This window comes from Poeciliopsis prolifica, unplaced genomic scaffold (genome assembly GCF_027474105.1).
Source record: "Poeciliopsis prolifica strain line A6 unplaced genomic scaffold, Auburn_PproV2 SCAFFOLD185, whole genome shotgun sequence".
In the NCBI taxonomy this organism is placed as follows: domain Eukaryota; kingdom Metazoa; phylum Chordata; class Actinopteri; order Cyprinodontiformes; family Poeciliidae; genus Poeciliopsis; species Poeciliopsis prolifica.
In genome coordinates this window covers 110,814-132,500 of record NW_026562560.1, presented here as the reverse complement: position 1 = coordinate 132,500, position 21,687 = coordinate 110,814, and the positions used below count along the sequence as shown (strand labels likewise).

General features: G+C 39.5%; 1 pseudogene; it reads left to right on the top strand.

Moving 5' to 3' along the window:
- The first annotated feature begins 3,349 nt into the window (after positions 1–3,349).
- Positions 3,350–21,017, top strand: LOC129356674 (gamma-aminobutyric acid receptor subunit rho-3-like; annotated as a pseudogene).
- The last annotated feature ends 670 nt before the right edge of the window (positions 21,018–21,687 follow it).

Below are 21,687 nucleotides of genomic sequence, written 5' to 3'. Positions count from 1 at the left end.
ATCTGCATACATTTATTGGATTTGTTCAAGGGTTGACTTGAGCTTTGACCTGATCTGTGATTCAGATGCATCTGATGAAAGTTCTTTGGTCTGACATTTGTTGAAATGAAAACTTTGACTGGTCCGTTTGGGTGCAGCTGAACATGTAGCAGTAAAATCAGTTTCACCAGCGACTGAAAAACTAAAATTGCTGTTAAACTTTGCAGAGTCACGACTTCTGGTTTGGTTAAAACTTTAAAAGTCTGCCAAAGCAAACGCAGCTTGTTAATACTTGTGATAAATAAAAACCCGTAGAGCTGATTCTGACGTGTATCGGAGCCACAGATGGCAGCTGGAAAAGGGGAGGAGCTACGGCAACCACCAACCGTCAAGAAGGGTTTCTGTGGTCTCGTTATTAGTTTAGCTGGTTATCTGATGGCCTCTGACGATCTCAGAGTTTCTATAATGCAAATATAAAATAAACCAAGAAGAAAAGGCAGCTTCAGACTGTGGCCTAACGATGTGGTTTTCCTGTTTTTTTGCTTGTTATTTTTGTTTCTGTTTCTCCTCAACACTTACCTCATGAATGTTCCTGCGAAGCATCATTGCTTAAAGGAGCATTTCCTGTTATTTATTTCATCTATTTAAGAGCTGTAAAGGTGGAAGGAGCTGCATTTAGCAGCAGGTAGCAAACCGTTGCACAGCAGGTCCAAACGGCTTCGCTGCAGAAACCGAACATCTGGACGGCGCCGCGCTGCAGCACAAAATGTTTCTGTCCATCTGGGCTGTTTGGTTCCTCCTCACTGCATCTGCTGGTAACGTACTTTTCAAATAATTCAGAGTTTGGTTACATTTTTTGTTCTTTTCATCCTTGGAGTCAAATTTTAACATTTTTGATTTCAAACAAGTGACGATTGATTGTTGGTTTATAAATAATAAGTATATGATGTCAAAAAAAACTATTTTATTTTTAGTAAAAAGAACGATTAAAAGACATTAAACAGCCTATATATTATATTAACTGCATAATGTGTTGCGGTTTTGATTCAGTTCATGAATATAAAACCAACACGGTGAACGTTGTGCATTAAAATAAATTTGATTTAATGTGTTTATGCTGCACCAAGTCAAGGCAACTTTAAACAACAAAGATCTGGGATCTTAAACTTTCAGACCTCAGACAGGAAATCTTTCATGTCTCTGAACATGCAGACGTCACACTGTGGATTAAGATGTAAAAATTATTAAAATTGACTTTTATTCTGAAGGTTTTTACCAAATATCAGGCTGAAGCTTTCTGCAGTATTTCTGCTCTTAGAGCTTTTTGAGACATTGTGTGTGATAAATATTTTAAGCTTTCATAAATACAGTTATTGTTAAAACTGTTGTTTCTTCCTGCAGGCTCTTCCTCTGTGGAAGACAGACAAGTCCATGTCATCCCCCCCTGCTGTGAAGGAGGATCAAATTATGTCCCAGGGACGATCCGGGAGTGTTTCGAACAGAAACCGAGACCGACCTGTCCGGGACATTTCTACCTGTAAGCGCTTGGTTGGTTTGATTCAAACGGAAAATGTTGCAACTCTAAAGTTGCAACCTTTCACCAGACAGTCAACCGGACTGTCAGGTGGTAAACAACCTTCAGTGCTTTAAGTAGGCCGTTGTTACAACAGGCTAAATCACAGAAAGGGCAACATTTATCTGTTTAATGAGTTAAGGTTCATTTGTGTCAATTCAATGCAGAGATAATAAAAATTAGACTGATATGAGACCATTTACTAATTTTTCTTTGTCTCCAGTCCTGACCCATCAGCAGCATTAATACTAGTCACTTTGTCCTGCTTTTTAAGCATCCAGCTAATAATAAAGGATGAATGGTATCAAACAGCAGCGATAATACTGCAAATGTGTGATGTTTCCGTCTGTACAGGGTGGATAACGGGGATGGAATGTATTGCATCAAGCCGGATTCAAGATGGCTCAAATGGAAGATGGAGAGGGTGAGGAATGTCAGAGCTTACAGTGAGAGGAGCTGCAGAGCAGGTCCAGTTAGTACTGAGTTTAAAGAACCTGCAGGGTTTCATATGTCTGCATCTGAAAGAGAAGCTTTGTCAAATATTCATGACTGTACAGGAGGAAACACAACTAGGAGGATTTATGAGGATAAAAAACCATCTGTAAACATTTGTTTTCCTCTCTTTATTTCTCTCCTCACAGCAAAACTTGAGGTGTCCTCTGCCCCAGGTCCTTTGAGGAACCTGACTCCAACATAAAGACGTCGCTGCAAAGAAAAATACTAAAAATGCTTTTCTGCTTTTCTACCTGAAACAATAAAAAACTGAAATTTTCACCAATCATTGCAAATCTGATTTGGCAGTTTTTGTATTTCCTTTTTTTCTGACCAATCACTGCAACTCGGCTGAATTTTGACCAATTCCCTTCTGATGCAACTTCCTGTTTCTTGAAACTTTTGCCTGCAATATTCAGAGACAAAAGAAAAAATCTTTTCAGTTTACCACAAATAAAGTGTGTAAGTTTTGCTGCTCCTGCATTCAAAAGTTGAGAGTTTTCTACTTTTTCCCAATTTTTTCCAAGAAAATTTCTGAGTAATCTGAAAATGTCTGAGTATTTTGGCAGAAATCCACAATGCAGAGCAGCAGAAACGGAAGGTGATGGGACTTACTTTTTTTTTTTTGCAAGACAGTAAAAATAAAGATTAAAAATGTGCAACTTTGACCCCAACCTTTTGAAAAAGGTGCTGCACAATCAGTCATTTTTGTCTGCAACTTTCTCAAAAATCAACCACCTCAGCCTCTCCTCCGGGAGAGACTGAGGTGGAAATGGTAATCTGCCATAATCTCTTTTGAAGTTGCGTTTTTCTGTTGCTTCTTTCATCATGTTTTGATATTTGGAAAGTTTTTTGACCAAGAAAAAACTGCAGAAAGTTGAACCAGTTAAGAAAACTTCAGTGAGGGATGAAAACTTGTTTATATGTCACGACATTATTTTAATAAAGTGCAACAGCAGAGACTTCTTCCACAGGTGTTAATCTGGATTAGACTCATTTTCTCCACTTCAGCTGGGATTAAATCCTCAATTATCTTGACAACGTTTTTCTGTCTTTGCCCCGGCTGACCTCTGCCTGCGTCCACATTCACACCGACACGTGAAGGTGTTCCAGGTAATCCGCAGGTGCTGCTTTTTCATTGTCCCGCCGAGAAAATCCTGATTACTGATGGGAGAGAATGTGAGAGGCGGACTGTTTGTAGGTTAGTGAAAGATTGCGGTGGCCGTGGATAAGAGGATTTGGGTGGAATTAGTGTCATTCTTCTATCGCCGCGAGGAATAGATTCATATCGATTTTAATCAGAGATAGCGCCACAACCCGGAGCGGAAGCAGCGGGCAGTCAGGAGGTTTCCTCACGGCTTCGCCCTGCTGTGAAGCGGAGGAACCCGCCGCGGGATGCTGGACTCCAACCTCCGGCTCTGAGTGTGGATGTTCCTGGCGGCGGAGCAGGGCGCTCGCTGCGGCGGGGATGCTGCTCTGGTGTGAAAAATGAAGGCGGACGTGTTGGCTTGCCTGGCGCTGACGGCGGCCAGCTTTGTTGCCACAGTGACCGGCGGCCGCAGCTCCAACCGCAGGAGACACAAGGAGGTTTTCCTGGGAGAAAACAGCAAGTTCAAGTTTGGAGGGTGAGACGCAGTGAATGAATGTAAAGTTTGGCAAAGTTTTGATGCGGAATGAAAACGAGGAGACAGAGGAGGCGCAGTGGCAGATGGAGGCATCATGTCTCTGGAATCACTGAAACGCAGAGAGAGATTTGACCGCAAACCAAACTGGTGAATAAACGGCCATCATAGGGCAAATCTGTCTGTATTTTATAACACCACTGTGGAAGGTTGAGTTTATATTGGCAGCTGTAACAAAGAATGACATCCAGGTGTGTCATTTTGAGACACCTGGATGATGCTTCCTGTTGTTCAGGAAGTTGGCCCACATTTGCTCTGACTTGCTCTGCAGTTGTTCTGTGACCAGGTGAAAACTGATGCTTGTTCAATCAGCAGAGCATCTCTGGACAGAGAGGACCTTAACTTTACATAGGCAGCCCAGCAGAGACGAGTCAACCTGTCTGCATCCGAACCACATTGAGCCGTTCTCTGTATCCGTTCTGCCAAACCGCTTTAGGACTGGATTCAACCCTAACCCACCTAACCCTAACCCTAGCCCTAAAAAAATAGAAGAAACTCCTTTAGAAGTAGATAAAATGGAGATATTACTTTAAAAGGTTACTGTCATAAAAATATGCTACATAGTCAGAAAGAATGCTAAAACCTAGCATTGCTACTCTTAGCTTGTTATTAAGATGCTAGGTGGGGTTAACAGGAAACAGCGCTGTGACCTTGACCCTTATTATTGTGACAGTAAATTAGGGAAATATTTTATTTTTATGTAATTTTGCTCAGCTAAATAGTGTTTTTAATCTATGATTTATTTGTTCATAGAGATAATAAAGATTTAATATTATATAAGAAATATTTTCAGGAATGTAAAATAAAACTTTATAACAAAATCTCCTTCAAGTTTAAACTTTTTTCAGTTTACATTCGTTCTAAAACTTAGCATAAAATCAGGGAAGCAGAAAAAGTTCATGTCAGATTTTTACTGAGTTTCAGTATTTTCCACTTTATGAAACTGACAGGATGGCCTTTAAATAAAAACATCTATAGAGTGAGCATATTTATTTTAACTGGTAGCCAGTTCTGTGGTTTCGGTTTGAACAGACAGACGCACATTACTTCATATCTTTCACTTCCTTCCCGTAAAGTTTCGTAATGAACATATTTCTCATTTTTAGTCTGAATGAAATATGAAAAAGTAACTCAGTGTTTCCACTGGCAGATTATTTCCCTTAAAATATGGGGAAAATGTGTTGTTATAAATTAAATAATCTCACAATGGAATTTGTATTTTTTGTATCAATAATAAGGAATTATTGACTTCAAACAAGCTTCTATATTGTTGTAAAAAATTACTCATAAGTAATTTTTGTTTTATTTCAAGTGCATGAAGATATTTGCTTTGATCAAAATGCCTGCTGATGTTTTGCAGTGTCTATTACTTCCTCATCACTCACATACTCGCTTCAGCAGCTTCCAGTTTCGCCTTTTACGGCTTCCAGAGCCGATAACAGGAGTCACCTGGTTCAGGTGTGTTTTCCTGGTGGTTGATGGGAATGTTGGACAGCAAGCAGCGTTACCTGGATCCTTAAAAGGTCAGCCGAGCCTACAGAGCTGGAAAGTCATGTGATCTGAGGGTGCAGGAAGCACAGCATGATGGGAGAAAATTAGCCTTGGGTTTTGGTTATGAAGTGTCTAAAGGCCATCTGGGTCAAGAGGACAGAAGTTTACTCTGCTGTGACGGGTCGGTCCGAGCGTCTCAGTCGGGTCAGAACTTCTACACAGAGAAATGAATGATTATTATTATTGATTATTGGAAAATAGGATCTGATCTTCTCACAGACGATTCGCTGATGCCAGAAGAAGAGCAAATCAATGTTCTGAAGAGATTTCCCATGAGGCTTAGAGAGAATAAATAAACACCTTTCCACTGCAAACACACAAACTCTCATCAAGTATTTTTGGTTCAGTTTTTAGTGTGAATAAAAAGACAAAACTAACTGACAAGTAACTTTACAGCAAGAAATAGGATCTTGTTTTGAGTCAATAATATTGATTTTTAAAAAGTTCTGTTTCCACTGGCAGATTAATTCACTTACATTGGAAAAAGTGAAATAATTCCCTGGGGAAATAAAACTTTTTTTTCAATGTTATGGAATTATTCACTTAAAATAAGTTTCTATTCTTATTTTAAGTGTATTTATATTTATATTTTAATTTAAATATTAAGATATTTATTTTAAAATAGACCAAAAATGTTTTGTGATATTTTGTGTTTTGTAGTCCAGTTCTTTTTATGTATTTATTTCAGATTAATTTGTTCAGCATAAAGCAATATTACACTTAGAATGAACCGTTGTCCTGTCTGTAGGCCTTCCAGCCAACGAACCGCATGTTGAACAATAACGATGCATGAAGATGCTTTGCAGTCAAAGTTTCTCCTACATCCAGTTAGATCCTTCTGTGATAGTTTTAGTCATTTTCCTGGATCCTTCTGACTGGAATTTCTGCCACATACCGAATGAGGTTTGCTTTAAAAGGCTGCACTTTTTCCTTCCACTCAATTTCCGTCAATATGTTTGGATACAGCACTTTGTAAACGCTCAGCTTCTTCAGTAATAATTTTTATGGAGCTGCTGATCTTAGTTGTGTAGCTCACAGCTTGTTAGGTGAGTGTATGTATGTGTGCGTGTGTGTGTGTGTGTGCGTGTGTGTGTGGTGTGCGTGTGTGTGGGTGTGTGTGTGCGTGTGTGTGGGTGTGTGTGGGTGTGTGTGGGTGTGGTGTGTGTGTGTGTGGGTGTGTGTGTGTGTGTGTGTGTGTGCGTGTGTGTGTGCGTGTGTGTGGGTGTGGGTGTGGGTGTGGGTGCGTGTGTGTGTGTGTATGCGTGTGCGTGTGGGTGTGTGTGTGTGTGTGTGTGTGTGTGTGTAACGGCTGAGTGCAGATGTTGACAGCTGCAGCCACTCTGCCCTCATTGATAAAATCTTCTGTTGGCTGCAAGGAAATAAACATAAAGAGCTTCACTTACTGATGTTTTCATCTGATAAACACACAACTTTACTCTGATGTAATAGTAAGAAACTGCTTTAATTAGCTTATCTTCTCTCAGTTAACACAATCCTTCAAGAGAAAACCTTAATTTCAGTTTAACATCTAAAAATACCATTTAATTCACTTAAAAGTTGAGAAATTGAATTGATAAAGGAATTTATCTCTTAAATTTAATATCAATATTGCAAATTGATGAATGAAAAATATCCAAAATGTGCATAAATGTCACAAATAGTAAACATTTTTCATGTTATTTAATCTCTTCAGAAAGCTGAAGTTCATTTGTTCACCTTTAAACTTGATATTAATATCATTTTTCCTTATTAAGGGGAAATGTCAGAGAACATGAGATAAAGTTATTCTGATTGTCATTGGATTATTTTTATATTTACACAGTTTTATTCTGAACCTTTTGTTTGATAAGTTGCATAATTTTGTGTTTTTCAAGGCGTAAACTTGTTGAAGCAGAAGTTGTAGTGAAATCAGTTTGGCTGCTGTTCTCGATGTGTTTAAAGCTCTTCATCTCCCAGCATTTCTCATTTTTCATGCTGTGTTTTCAATGTTTGCACATGTTTGTTTTTAGCTCATAAATCCTGACAGTCAGTTAAGCCTGTAATTGTGAGGTTTCCTCTTATGTTAAAGCTGAATAAAGTTTTATTTATTTTAAAACATTATTGTGTAATTTTATCCACTTTTTGTTTTCGATTTATTTTTATGAGACCTGTGGGGCAACAAATGGCTGCAAAGCAATAAAATGACAGAGCTTATAGAAAGAGAACAAATGTCTTTGTTTGAGCATAAAGAAGCGACACGCCTGTCATTAAGTTTACGGTTTTAGCTGAAGGAGAGCGAGTTGGAGTTGAGGATTAAAAGAGAAAAGCACAATCTCCACTGTCTCTAATTAAACCTGTAATCACAGCCTAATCACTCAGCTGTCTGATCATCTGTGTTCATTTGCAGACGCATCGATTACAAGCTGAAGAGGGCAGGACAGCACCAAAACGCTGCTAATAAAAAGTGAACAACTGCTGAGGATCGAGGAGCAAGACTTCGCCATTAGACCAGGCTTTGGAGGTCAGAAACAGAAAAATAATCATAAAAAATCCAGCAAACCTATTGTTAACAGACAATAGCTTTCGTCATTTCATCCCTGATCCCTGATGAGTTAATCCACTCACTCACACAGAGAAAATCACTCCCACGTGGATGATAGCAGCGCTTTGATGATGGACACTGGGTCACAGACAGCGGATGTGTCAATCCAAAAATCAGCATTGCTGACCCAGATATCACCACAGTGTGTGAGTGTTGATGCAGTTTGGGAATACAGCAGCGAGCGCAACCAAATGTGATTGGGACCTGCTGTGAGTGTGCGCGTGTGTGTGTGTGTGTGTATGTGGTGTGTGTGCGTGTGTGTGGTGTGTGTGCGTGTGTGCGTGTGTGGGGGGGTGTGTGTGCGTGTGTGTGAGAGAGTCGGGGGGATTCGTGAGCATTAATCTGGATTATATTCCAAGTCTGGAGCAGATGGGAGGTGGGAAACAAGGGTCATCTGCAACAATGACCGTCACACAACAATGCATGTAAAAATATACACACATCTTCAAAATGACGTTACTGTACTAAATCTAGTTGGATTAAAGCCACTGCATTAATGTTAGAAAGATTTTAGAAACTTTTAAGAGCATTTCTTACACGACGTGGACAGAAAAACACCTGCAGCATTCAAGCAACAGAAACACTTTTAATAAACAAAAGTGATCAGTAACTAATGTCACACATTAAACTAGAGAGGTGTTTCTGTTACTCTGAAGTCTTCAATTTAGAAAAATCTTCAAAGTAGATGGCGGTAAGCCACATCAATACGTCCAACCGCCATAAACGAGGAAGAAAACCTGTAAAACATGGAAACGCTACTCAGGCTAACTGCCACTCATTGTATTCCTTGCTATAGCTAACCATATCAGAACAAGCAGATGTCCACGCTAACTGCTAATTTAGCTATTCATTGCAGAAGCTAACATTATTTAATAGTAAAGCTACTCAATCTATTCATCAACAGTTAACAGTTATTCAATAGAACAGGCTAACTGTCTCTCAATATGTTGCTTGCTATAGCTAACAGCTACCAGGCTACTCCCACTCAACGTATTCAATGCTATCACTAAAAGCTACCCTGTCAACATATTCTGTATCAAAACTAGCAGCAGTTCAAGCTGATTGATACTTTACCTATTTATTACTAAAGCTAACAGCTGTCCAAGCTAAATGCTACAACTGCTAACTGCTACTCAATCTGTTAAAATTAACAGCTGGCTACTCAAGCTAACAGCAACTCAAGCTTCACTTCTAGAGCTAACATCAGACTGGTTATTCAAGCTAGATAACCTGTTTTAAACAGCTGGATTCAATATCTATTCAATACTTCAGGATTATTAAAATATCAGTGTTAAATTTATAGTTAGGCTAGCTGCTATATCAGCTAGCAGCTAATCTAAACTGTTTAAGAGCAAATGTTGTATCGGTGTAAAAAACTGGTGAGACAGTTATTAGCATTTTCCTATATTTTTAATGTAGCAATGCTGCTAACTCTGTTAGCATTGAGTTTGCTAAAAGTCTCTTTTCTTTTTTCTAATAAACATTTTTTTCAAATACTCCCATCTTCCCCTAAAAAGGAGCTATAACCTTATTTTTAATGACCTGGATGAGCTCGAGCGACGCGCGGCTTTAATTTGACCTTTATTTGTTCATTTATCTGGCTGAAATTCAGTGCTTTTTTTAAAAAAAAATAGATGTTATTTCCTGAGTGAAGTTTCAGTTCAAAGGATGACATAAAGGAAATCCTGCAGGAGAATCTAAATGTCGTCCTTCACATTGACGGTTTTACTGTAGCGATCATGTAAACAGGATCTTTCTGAACAGAAGACAGAAGACAATGCTGCAATACGTTTTGCTCATGACATTCTTCCTTTCACTTTCATAATCTCATCCTGAATTTACGATCTCATTCCATCCTGAGGTTGCAGGTAAACTTAATGTGTTCTTGTATTTTGGCAGAAGTTTGACATCTTACATACCCAGATATGTTTTTGATCCCGTTGCATCTGGAAGATGAATCCGTTCTTAAGGTTTTCACTGCAGTCTGTGGTCCTGCCTGTCATTCAGGGTGGGGTCAGCAGCAGCACCGCTGTCTGCCCCGCAGCTCTGCGGCATTTCCTCGCACTGTAATTTAAATCTCAGCAGTTTTCTCTCTCCGATAAGGCTGTAACATCTGGAGAGTTAAAGTCATCCCCCGTCAGACACCTCAGGGTTCAACCCACACCAAAAATACTCCAGTTAATGTTATTTCTTGCATGTTTTTATGACTAATGGCTCTAATTCCAGGTCAACCTTTAAGAGGCCCTTACACATCAAAGTGAAACATAAAACAAAAAGCTTCAGTTTCTCCACATGTGTTTCACAAACCATCTAATGTTGATTGGTTTCCTGCTCAACGTTTCCAACTTCAAATGATCACAGCTGGGATTTTAAGATTCGTTGTCTTCGATTTTAAACATGAAACTTTGAAAAGAGACAAATGTCAAACAGGAATCAACCATAACTCTGCAGAAAGTTTTAGTTGGAGGTCAATGAGTCCAGATGGTGCTTGAAGGAAAAACCTCTGCAGATTTTATCTGGAGCTAAAGAAACTGAACAAATTAATGCCTTAAATTATCAAGAGAATCTGTTTATGTCAGTTTTTTACCTTTTATTTTCACTCATTCACATTAAATTCTTTCCTAAAAATGCTGCCTTGTGTTGGTTCGTCTGCAGCATCGACAATTGCACATTTACAATTTTAAGGTTTTTATTTAATTTTAATTTTATTTATTTGTAGGTACTTTATTAATATACAGTTGTTTATAGATGTTTTTATACCGTTTTTTAACTGTAACAAGTGAATAAAGGATTATTCTACTCTATTGTAATTTAACATGAAAACATATTGGCCCTCTGATAGAAAAACATTTAATGCAAAAGTAATCTGACACAGGAAAATATCCAACCTTTAATCTGAGTAGAAATATTTGTGGCAAAAAAAAGAATCCTATATTTAAAAAATTATAATTTTCAATTTGAGCTCCTTGAATTACGACATGACATTCTGAATAAAAAGCTGCTGGCTTCTGTCCGAAAACAGAAAATGGGATTATAATCCAATATATATGGCCAAACCAATGCAGGAACTGTTAATCTGACATAAAATCCGCCTTCAGTCAGAACCAAATCCTATAGAAACCATCAATAACTGGACCACTGGAAATTTTATTAAAGGTTAAAAATCAGATTTCTGTAATAAAAGCCACATTGATTCAGTTGATTTTAATAGCGTGTCTCTAATTGAACAGTTAGATATTACGTTATATCAGTTTTTCTATGACATAATTCTGTTAGACTTAACTGGTTTAGCGTCAGTAAACGCTCCGGGCTCTTTTGGCTCCTCGTCTCTTTGTTTCTCTTCAATCCGGGCCGGTGGATGAAACCCGAGCTTAATCCGACTTACAGAGCTCAGATTTGCAGAACCATAATCAGGTATCTTTGAGTCTATGAGAATGTAACGCTGATCCAGACAAAGGTCTCTGGTTTCAGGCTGGATTTGTGATGAAAGGCTGTGAATACAGAAAATACAAAAATCTTCAGATATTTTTCTGTCAGCAGGATAATTAAGGAAGGACGCCTCACATTTGGCCGAGTGAAGGAGAAATCCTCTTCTGTCTCATAAAACAACGTCAATCATTTCTTAATACTTATTTTTAAAAAGCGAATAAGTAGATTTTTTCACTTATAAGTGTTAAAAGTATAATATCCTGATATTATTGTATTAATTCAGTTTCATTCTGGTTGGTTTATGTTTTCTTTGTTTTGTTTCTGTGTGATATGTCCTGGTTGTGGCCAGTTTTGCGGTTTGTTGCGTCAGTTCTGGATCTTTATGCTTTTTGGAGTTTTTGTTTTGGTTTCCTCTTTTGTTTTGGATTTAAGTCGGTAGTGAACAACATTTTGGCTTCAAGAGGAGCTCAGATTTTACAAGAAGAAAAGCTGGAGCAGAAAAAAACAAAGCGTTTAAATGCTATAATGCTGCTAAACTTTTCATGCTCTCACCCTCCTGAACACTTTGTTCTCTGGGATCCATCCACAGCAGGAAAACATCCTTCAATGTCTAAATGATTTTGTTACCTGGACAACAGACACATTTGTTCAAGCTTCAGTAGTTTATTCTGCAGAAACACAAAATCTTACCAAGGATTTTTGATCTAGTTTCGAATGGAAATCTTAGTACACTTGGAAAAAACATACAAAAATATAAGAGCTTTATTTAAATGTTATTCTGTTTTGAACAGTATAATAGATAAATCTATGATTATATATCTATGAGATCTTTTTAGGGTTCTGTCACTTCAATCCAATTAAGCTGCTGCTGGCCACGCTCCCAACTTAACATTTACACTCACATGTTAAAATTCCTGCAAATAGATGCTCAACGATGCAACTGAACATCTACGAAAAGCATTAGTAGAACCTCCTTCACAACCAACAAGAATGCAGCAAGTGGTTTCAGGATGGAAAATCAACAACAAAACAAAACTCCTGTCTTTTCCAGCAGCCATTGTACAACACTTACAGCAGTAAAACCAGATGACCAAATGTGCTGGATTTCACCTGTGGTTGCTAGGTACCAGGCTGTTCTCAGCTGGGGTTGCTAGGAAACGGGTAATGCCTGCTGATTTGGGATGTTTCATTGTGGAGGTTTTTGAAAGGTCTCATTTTTCATACATCAAAACTTTAACTTATTGCCAAAACAACGCTGGGTTTTTTTTTAAAGCAGAGGAAACTCAAATGGAAATATAAAAATGTGCAAAATTACAGTTTGCATGATATGTTCCTTTTAAGTCAATATTTATGAAAAACTACTTTCACAGGCAGATTATTTCATTACTAATAAAACATTTTTTCCTTTATATAAGTGAGAACTAGTACATTTTCATGACTACAAAGATTTTTCTTTACTTAAAACAAGCTGATACATTTTGCTTAAAACTTACCTGTAAATACATTGTGTCTTAGTTCAAGTGTACTAAAATATTTGCACCAGAAACAAGACTAAAATACTTGGTTAGATTTTATGTTTTTGCAGTGTAACACTTTGAAAAGATGTCGGAGTGACTCCTTTATGGACATGTCAAAGTAACACACTCCGGCGTTGGCCTTGACCTGGCGGACAGCGTGTTGACAGCGCTGCCGGTTCTGTCCGGGCACAAAGCCGAGCGGCAGCAGAAGTTTTACAGGCCTGGCTGTCAGTCAGCGTCAGTAAATGAACTGTTTATTGTGCGGTGGGGTGCTAACATCCAGCCAAAACGAAAACGTGGCTTCTTTCCCCGCAGCCCAGAGAGGAGGAGCAGGAATGTGAGCAGATGCTGCACATCCGGAGAGCGATCGCACAAAATGTACCTGTTCACTGCAACAACACAAAACCCACCAAGAGGTTCGATCCAGATCCTCTGAAAACACTTCAAAAAGACAAAACCAACTCACAAGTCACTTTTTAGCAATATATAGAGGAGTTTGTTTGTTTATTTTATTGACCTAATAGTTTCAGTTCAACTAATTCAACTAGTTCAATTGGCAGATTATTTCTTTTAAAACTTGAGAAAACTCTCTTGTTGAAAGTGAAATAATCTTTTTTCATAGAAAGGAATTATTTATTGAAACAAGCTCCTTCATCCTGCTGGAAACTGACTTGTAAGTTAGTTTTGTCTTATTGTACTAAGACATTTGCACTAGTACACAACATGGTGTGTTTTTGCAGTGAAGCCTTTCACACACATTCCTGCAGTGTTTTTGTTTTGTCCGACCCGATGGCCGCTCACACTGGGCCAGGTTCTGATTCTCCTTGAGGTTTTCTCTTCTGGAGGTTGTTGTTTATTGGGCTGATGTCATTTTCTCATCTGAAATGTTTTCACTGGCCGTGAGAAGAAAATCAACATAATTACCAGAATTTATAGAAAAGTGTTTTGGAGCAGCTCGTTATTTCTCAGTTGTTTTGTTCGTGACTTTACTTCGTGTTGTTTTCAGTCGAGCCGTTGCATGTGCACACAGCCACTTCCTCTGGTTTTGGAAGCCATTAGTCACAAACAGGTATGATTTTGCAGCTGGTTAGCATCTCAAAAACTCAGCTAATACCTGAACTTTGACCCCAAGAGAGAATCCTTCCATCATATCCAACGTCTCTTTATCCATACGGCCAGACAAGGTCTTAAAGATGAGCAGCAAAGCAAAGGAGGTGGATTAGCACAGCTAGCTAACAACTGATCATTCAGGACGTGCTACGGTGGAATATCGTCTCTGCTGCCATGACATCGAGCTGTTAGCTTGTCAGTTGCATAGCAACAGTCTTCAGTCAGAGGCCTCTTTGATTTGTTGTGAGACTGACTGCTACTGGGGATTCATCCTGTTCACACCATCAAAAACAACACTTAAGATACTTGGATTATATCAGATATGATGACATTTAATTTCCCTTTGAGATAAATAAACTTCTAATTGAATTGAATAAATTTATGCTTTTATATTTAAAATATGTGCCTTTGCTCCCAGATCATCTTTGATTGATTCATTCTCCAGGCTGACCGTTCTACTGGTTCTTCAACTTGTATTTTTATAATTAATACTTCATCACCTGCTCCTGATTTCCCTTTATATTAGCAACTATCATGAAAACATCCTGAGAGACTGACAGGCTCTTAGCTTGTTTTCCTCCTGTGGATTTCACTTCCTGTTTGGTTTTTTACATTCTGTCCCCATAACAAGGATGATTTATGACTTTAAATCTGCAGTGAATTGTAATGTTGATGTTTGTGTTGCAAGAAGGGTGTTTATTTGTTTTGTCTCTAAGCCACAGCACAAAACAGATCCTAAAATTAGCCGCGTAAATTTCCAAACAAGAACAGGAGTGTTGGAGCTGCACTGCGGTGGGCCAACATCCTGCAAACCAAACACCATCAGATCCTGGTTACTTTGTGGAGGCAAAGCAGGAACAGCGAGAAGCTGTGATCAAAGCCTTTTTCACTCTAGAATTTGTGCTGTTTAGCTTTTTCTGCTCTGTTTGTGCTTAAATCAGGTTTATACATATTTAATCTGCCAATGAGGCGAGCGGAGGCTGGTTGTACTGAGCCTGTGGTAAAAACAAAGGATGTCACTGAACAAAATGAGGTTTACAGGCCTGAACAGAGGAACTGCATGACTTTTCCTTACCAATCAAATGAGAGAACTTTTATCCTAATCTGTTTACAGAGGCATGGAAAAGTTTTACCATATGATAAAATAACATAACATACTTTTAACATACATTACAATTAAATGTCATGGGAATTATACATGCAAAAAGAGTATCCCTCATTTATTTATTCACAGAATTCATTTTTCTCAAAAATAAAACAAACACATAAACCATAAGCAACTTTCACTATGTTCTGTGTGTGTCGGCCATATTGGATACCAAACGTCAGGCTGGTCTTTCACATTTCCAACTTCGTGGGGCTTTTCTGGAGCTGAAAACTCAGAATCTTAAGTACAAAGACGCCACACCCAACTAGCATCTACTTCAGCCTAGAGAGAAGCAACTCCTGCACTGACCATGAGGTAAAACATTGGCTTCACATCTCGGTCCGCCATGGTTGTTGGGTTTCTTCCCGCTTGCAGAATCAGTGACGTTTGTCGAGTATCAGTGACGTCCAGCTGGGGTGAACCCAGTCTGGTCAAACAAACTCAGGCCACAATGAGAAGATCAGATGCTTATTGGATGTCCATGAAGCCTGGGTTGTGCTAGAAAAAAATCTGCTGTGTTTTGTTCTGATTTTAAGTGAGTTTAACGTTCTGCTGCGGTTTCAGGTTCAGCCATCCCGGTGGGCATCGATGTGCAGGTGGAGAGCATCGACAGCATCTCTGAGGTCAACATGGTGAGTTTCTGACTTTTCCTGTAACTCTGTGAAAGGCCCATAAAAATCCCTGCAATGCCGACTCCCATCAAAGAGAGAAATTTAAAAATAATGACACAATCCAAACATCCTGGATTAACAACTGAGAGCGGTGAGAATCTCCTGAAGTGTTTGTATAAATATGTTCTGTGAAAGTGGATTTATTTGCTGCTCCATTGTCGTCCATGAAAAGAGGAAGAATGACGTGGAGCCGCTCCCTGCGGCTCTGCGACCTCCAGGTTAAGCTGCGACCTCCAGGGTTCAGCTTTGAACTGGGTTCAGCTGCGGCTCACGCAGAGGAAGGTTTGGTCATGAACTGGAACGGAGAGCCACATTTAACTCTGTTAAACCCACTAATATTCCTAAATTAGTTAATAGTTTTATGACTTTATTCTCATTCAGATTTTTTCTAGTGATATTATTCTTTGTCAAATATTTGATTATTTACATTAATATAAGACTGATATAGATTGGAACAATTTCAGTGTTTTTAGGATTTTAGCCTCTGCCCCCTGCTGATGTGAAATGGTACTGTTGGCATATTTTAGGAAACTACGCTATGTAAAATTAGCATATGTTTCCCACAGCATCTGAGCATATAAAATATAGTTTTCACAATCAAAAATACCACAAAACCACAAAGAAAATGTAAATATTCAAACAGAAAAAAATAAGTAGGAATGATCTGAAACTGTCAGGAGCTTGTTTGGTTCAGCTGATTCTAAAAGTTAATGAAGGTGAAATTAAAAGTGGATTAATGCCTCCATCCATCAGGACTTCACCATGACTCTGTACCTGCGTCACTACTGGAAGGACGAGCGGCTGTCGTTTCCGTCCCGCACCAACCAGAGCCGGACGTTCGACTCCCGGCTGGTGAAGAAGATCTGGGTCCCTGACGTCTTCTTCGTCCACTCCAAGCGCTCCTTCATCCACGACACCACCATGGAGAACATCATGCTGCGGGTTTACCCCGACGGAAACATCCTCTACAGCGTCAGGTACAGACCACAGAAAACACAACGTCCTCTCACTCCTCAGCTGCACAGAAACCTCCTCAGCCTCTCTCAGAAAAATCACAAACTCAAAGAAAGTCTATTCACAGGTGGAAATGTATCCTCTGTTAATTCATCAGATTTTACTGTGGGAAACGTTTCACCTGAAGGAATATGGCTCCTTCTGTACTGTATCCATGCTAAAGTTATACTTTTTTCATTCATTTGTTTTTATACTTGAATATTTTATTTGTTATAAATATAATTCTGCAAGATTTTTCTTGCTTAGCTTGAAGGAATATTCAAATCCAAAGCCTCCATAAACATAACAAAGACAAATATGGAGTTCCACACAGCTCAGTATTTGGTCCTGTTGTTTTTAAATCCATGTAGACTGCTGAGGATGTTAAAGATGTAAAATGAAAGTTATTTCTGTGTGTATGTGTGTGTGTGTGTGTGTGTGTGTGTGTGTGTGTGTGTGTGTGTGTGTGTGTGTGTGTGCGTGTGTGTGTGTGTGTGTGTTGCAGGGTGACGGTGACGGCTCTCTGCTCCATGGACTTCAGCAGTTTTCCTCTGGACACTCAGAACTGCTCTCTGGAGCTGGAGAGCTGTAAGAATCAAATCAGTAACAAATCCCTCTGAGCTGTTAACCTGCTCAAACTGTAAGACAGAAACAGTTTCCCCCTCTTTCTGTTCGTAACCTGCAGATGCATATAATGAGAACGACCTGATGCTTTACTGGAAGAACGGGAACGACTCTCTGAGGACGGATGAGATCGTTTTGTCCCAGTTCTTCATTGAGCATTTCCATGCCTCCAGTGGCCTCGCCTTCTACAGCAGCACAGGTACGACACTGACACACTTTTCATCTTTAGACTTAATGATATGCAGAATCATTTAACTGTGCTGCAATCACAGCTTTTTGTTTTTAGAGACAAAAAGTTGTTTATCACACCTAATATGGCTAAAATCACACATGAGCCTGAAATTTATTCTGTTAAACCTCAGATGTTTAGTTTGATGCTCATAAAGAAATCCATCTGAGGCTTCAGGAACCATACGCTGCAAAAACACTAAAGATTACTAAGTATATTTATCTAGGTTCTTGTGCAAATTTCTTCGTATGCTTAAAATAAGACAAAGCCAGCAAGATAAATAAGCTTTTAAATAAATTATTATTCAAAATATAATTTAAAATAGTAATTTATCTAGTAATATAGATAAATTACTACTTCTACAGGCAGAGAATTTCATGTGAAAAACGTCTTGCGATGATGAATTATCCACCAACCAAGTAACAACCAGTTTATAGTTTGCACTTATAAAATAACATTTGGAACAAAATGAGTTCTGTTTGCATATTTATAAGTACATTTTTGACAAAGAAAAACTATAACAGTGATTAGCCACATGGCTATAGTGTGATTAATCTGATTATCAGAGTTATTAATCTCGTTATCAGGGTTTGGAGTTAATCTCATTAATCTGAACTCAGAATAATTTCTGTCACGTCTCACACATGCAGAAGTCTAGATTATTCTACGTATGGCCATGTTCTGCATTGTTATACTTTGTTCTGTTGTTGCCACATTTTGGAGTGAGACACTGTAAAACTGAGTTTTTAACTGCGTTAGTTTTTATTTCCATTTCCATCCTTGGTGGCCGTAGAAGAGACTGTTGGTTCTGGTTCTCTGTCCGGAGTCGTAGATCGATCCCAGTCTGTTTCTAACTCACTGCGACTGTTAGTGCATGTTGTATGTATGTCGGATGGTGTTAATCCATCTGTCAGACTTTTGGAGTTTTGCAGTAAACACTAACAACAGGAAGTTAACCCGTTGTGTGTGTCTGCAGGTTGGTACAACCGACTCTTCATAAACTTCATCCTGCGGCGCCACATCTTCTTCTTCATGCTGCAGACATATTTCCCCACCATGCTGATGGTCGTCCTGTCCTGGGTTTCCTTCTGGATCGACCGCAGAGCCGTTCCCGCCCGCGTGTCTCTGGGTAACACACGCATTATGGATGCTACTTTGAATTATTTCTTCCTTTAAATAATGCTGTTTCAATGTCACCACCTCCCACACCTTTACATTGCGTCTATCTGAGCAGAGATTTGAAATATTCCTGGATAAACTTGAATTTTTTGTTATTAAGAGTGTAAGATTATAGTTTCTTTGAATGGTAAAGTATTCTTGGTAGTTAAATCACTATCATATTATGATAATAGCATGACACCCAGTAAATATAGTAGTTTATTACATTAATGAGAAGTTTGTTTATGATTAAACTGATTTTTTTTAAAGATATCTAGGATTTTTTCTGTTTTTTTCAGTATTTTCTTAGGAATAAGCAGCAGATATATTCTAAAAGCACAGAAAACTGCTAAAACTCTTTTTGTTGCGTTACAAACTGCAGAATTGACATTATTTTAGCCTCTTCTTCCTTTCCTTACTTCAGGCCAAACAGGCGCACAGCGCCCTCTGTTGGACTTTTGTGAGAATGACAGTGATTAGGCAGTAATGTCTGACAGAACCGCCTGCTGTGTCCTCCTGCAGGCATAACCACCGTCCTCACCATGTCCACCATCATCACCGGAGTGTCCTCATCCATGCCTCAGGTCTGGACGTCTCCATGAAGACGGACACTTTCTCAGACTCTCATACTGACTCTGGTTATTTTCTGGGTTTCTGCCTTAGTTTTCTAAAGAAATCAGTGAGATAGAAACATGGAAAGACAGTCACCTTGGAAATTATACTAAATAGCATATAACTTTATACTTTCATAATTCAACTAAAAACTTGAATGTAGCTTTTTAAAAAGGTTTTGGTCAGAATCAGTCCAGTTTTGCTTTTCAGATGTTTATATTTGACTTTTTTTTCTCTGCAACTTCTGCTACACATGCCATCTGACCTTCAAAAAAATTAGCTAAATAACGCAATAAAAGTTTGACTAGAAGTAAATGTGGGGTTAAAAAGGAGCCGTGTTTCACTGTGCAGGTGTCGTACGTGAAAGCTGTGGACATCTACCTGTGGACCAGCTTCCTGTTTGTCTTCCTATCTGTCATCGAATATGCTGCTGTCAACTACTGCACCACCCTGGAGGAGATGAGGAAGATGAGGAGGGGGAAGGTCAGGAAGGAGACCCTGTTTCAAAACCATAACAACATCTACAGAATTATGGCTTACTTTGTCTCCCCCCTGTGGTCACACTTTGACATTACAAGAAATTTCTAATTTTAGAAAAATAAAAAATTCTTTGTCAAGAGCCTTGAAATTGATTTTAATTTTGATGTAGAACTGGATATCAGATTTTTTTGTTTTCCTTCACATTTTGAACTATTAACATCTAAAGCAAGAGCATCTAAACATCTAATGTCTTCACTCATTTACTTTTATTTATTTAACAATCTTAAATAAATACTCTATGTAATAAATATTAAATTAGATATAAATATGAGGTGGTTTTTTTTTCAAGCAAGTGGAATATTTTTAGTTAGTGCAAAGTGGATGCCTGAATTAAAAATTAAATGTTTATTTCTAACATTGTTTGAAATTCTGTTGGAAATAATTCGAAAATAGTTTAACAGGATTAAGGCACATATAAATTCCTTCCACTTTATATATTGGAGGTTATTAGCATGTAATAATAATAATAGTAATGTTATTTGAGTGACACATACACATCTGGGCTATTTGTTCTTGATTTATTTGAATATATTAAAAGAATCTCAATATTTTTTAAATATATTTTTGTATAGCCATAATTTTAGAGCTATATTTTTAGATTTTCTTTATTGTCCTAACTATGAATATAAACATTAAAGTAACTAATAGCTACACATCATATAATTATGACTAAATTTTGATAATTAGATATTTTATTTCATAAAACAAATCATTTCTTGCCCCTTTCAGATCCCCTCCACCTTCAACGCCAGCCAGGCCATGGCCTTTGATGGCTGTTTCCATGACAATGACATCGAGCTGACCACCTTTCCTCGGATGGCGACGGCACTGACCTCCGACCCCCTTACGGCCCCGAGCCCGAACTCGGACCTGCGGCCGCCGGAGGGGACGCGTCTGCGGCGGCAGCGGTCGGTGCGGGAGAACGTGGAGCTGCTGGTGAACAACAGCTACATGATCGACTCGTACTCACGCCTGGCCTTCCCGCTGTCCTACCTGCTCTTCAACACCGTCTACTGGAGCCTGTACTGCTGACCGGGTCCATGCTGACTGGGTCCGTGCTGACCGGGTCCATGCTGACCGGATCCATGCTGACCGGATCCATGCTGACCGGATCCATGCTGACCAGATCTGTGCTGACCGGGTCCATGCTGACCAGATCTGTGCTGACCGGATCCATGCTGACCGGATCCGTGCTGACCGGATCCATGCTGACCGGATCCATGCTGACCGGATCCATGCTGACCGGATCCATGCTGACCGGATCCGTGCTGACCGGATCCATGCTGACCGGATCCGTGCTGACCGGATCCATGCTGACCGGGTCCATGACCGGATCCATGCTGACCGGATCCATGCTGACCGGATCCGTGCTGACCGGATCCATGCTGACCTGATCCATGTTGACCTGATCCAGGTTGACCGGGTCCATGCTGACTGGGTCCGTGCTGACCAGATCTGTGCTGACCGGATCCATGCTGACCGGATCCGTGCTGACCGGATCCATGCTGACCGGATCCATGCTGACCGGATCCGTGCTGACCGGATCCATGCTGACCGGATCCGTGCTGACCGGATCCATGCTGACCGGATCCGTGCTGACCGGATCCATGCTGACCTGATCCATGTTGACCTGATCCAGGTTGACCGGGTCCGTGCTGACCGGGTCCATGCTGACCAGATCTGTGCTGACCGGATCCGTGCTGACCGGATCCGTGCTGACCGGGTCCGTGCTGACCTGATCCATGTTGACCGGACCTGTACAGCACAATCTGCAGAACTGGTTCAGTCAGCCAAACGCT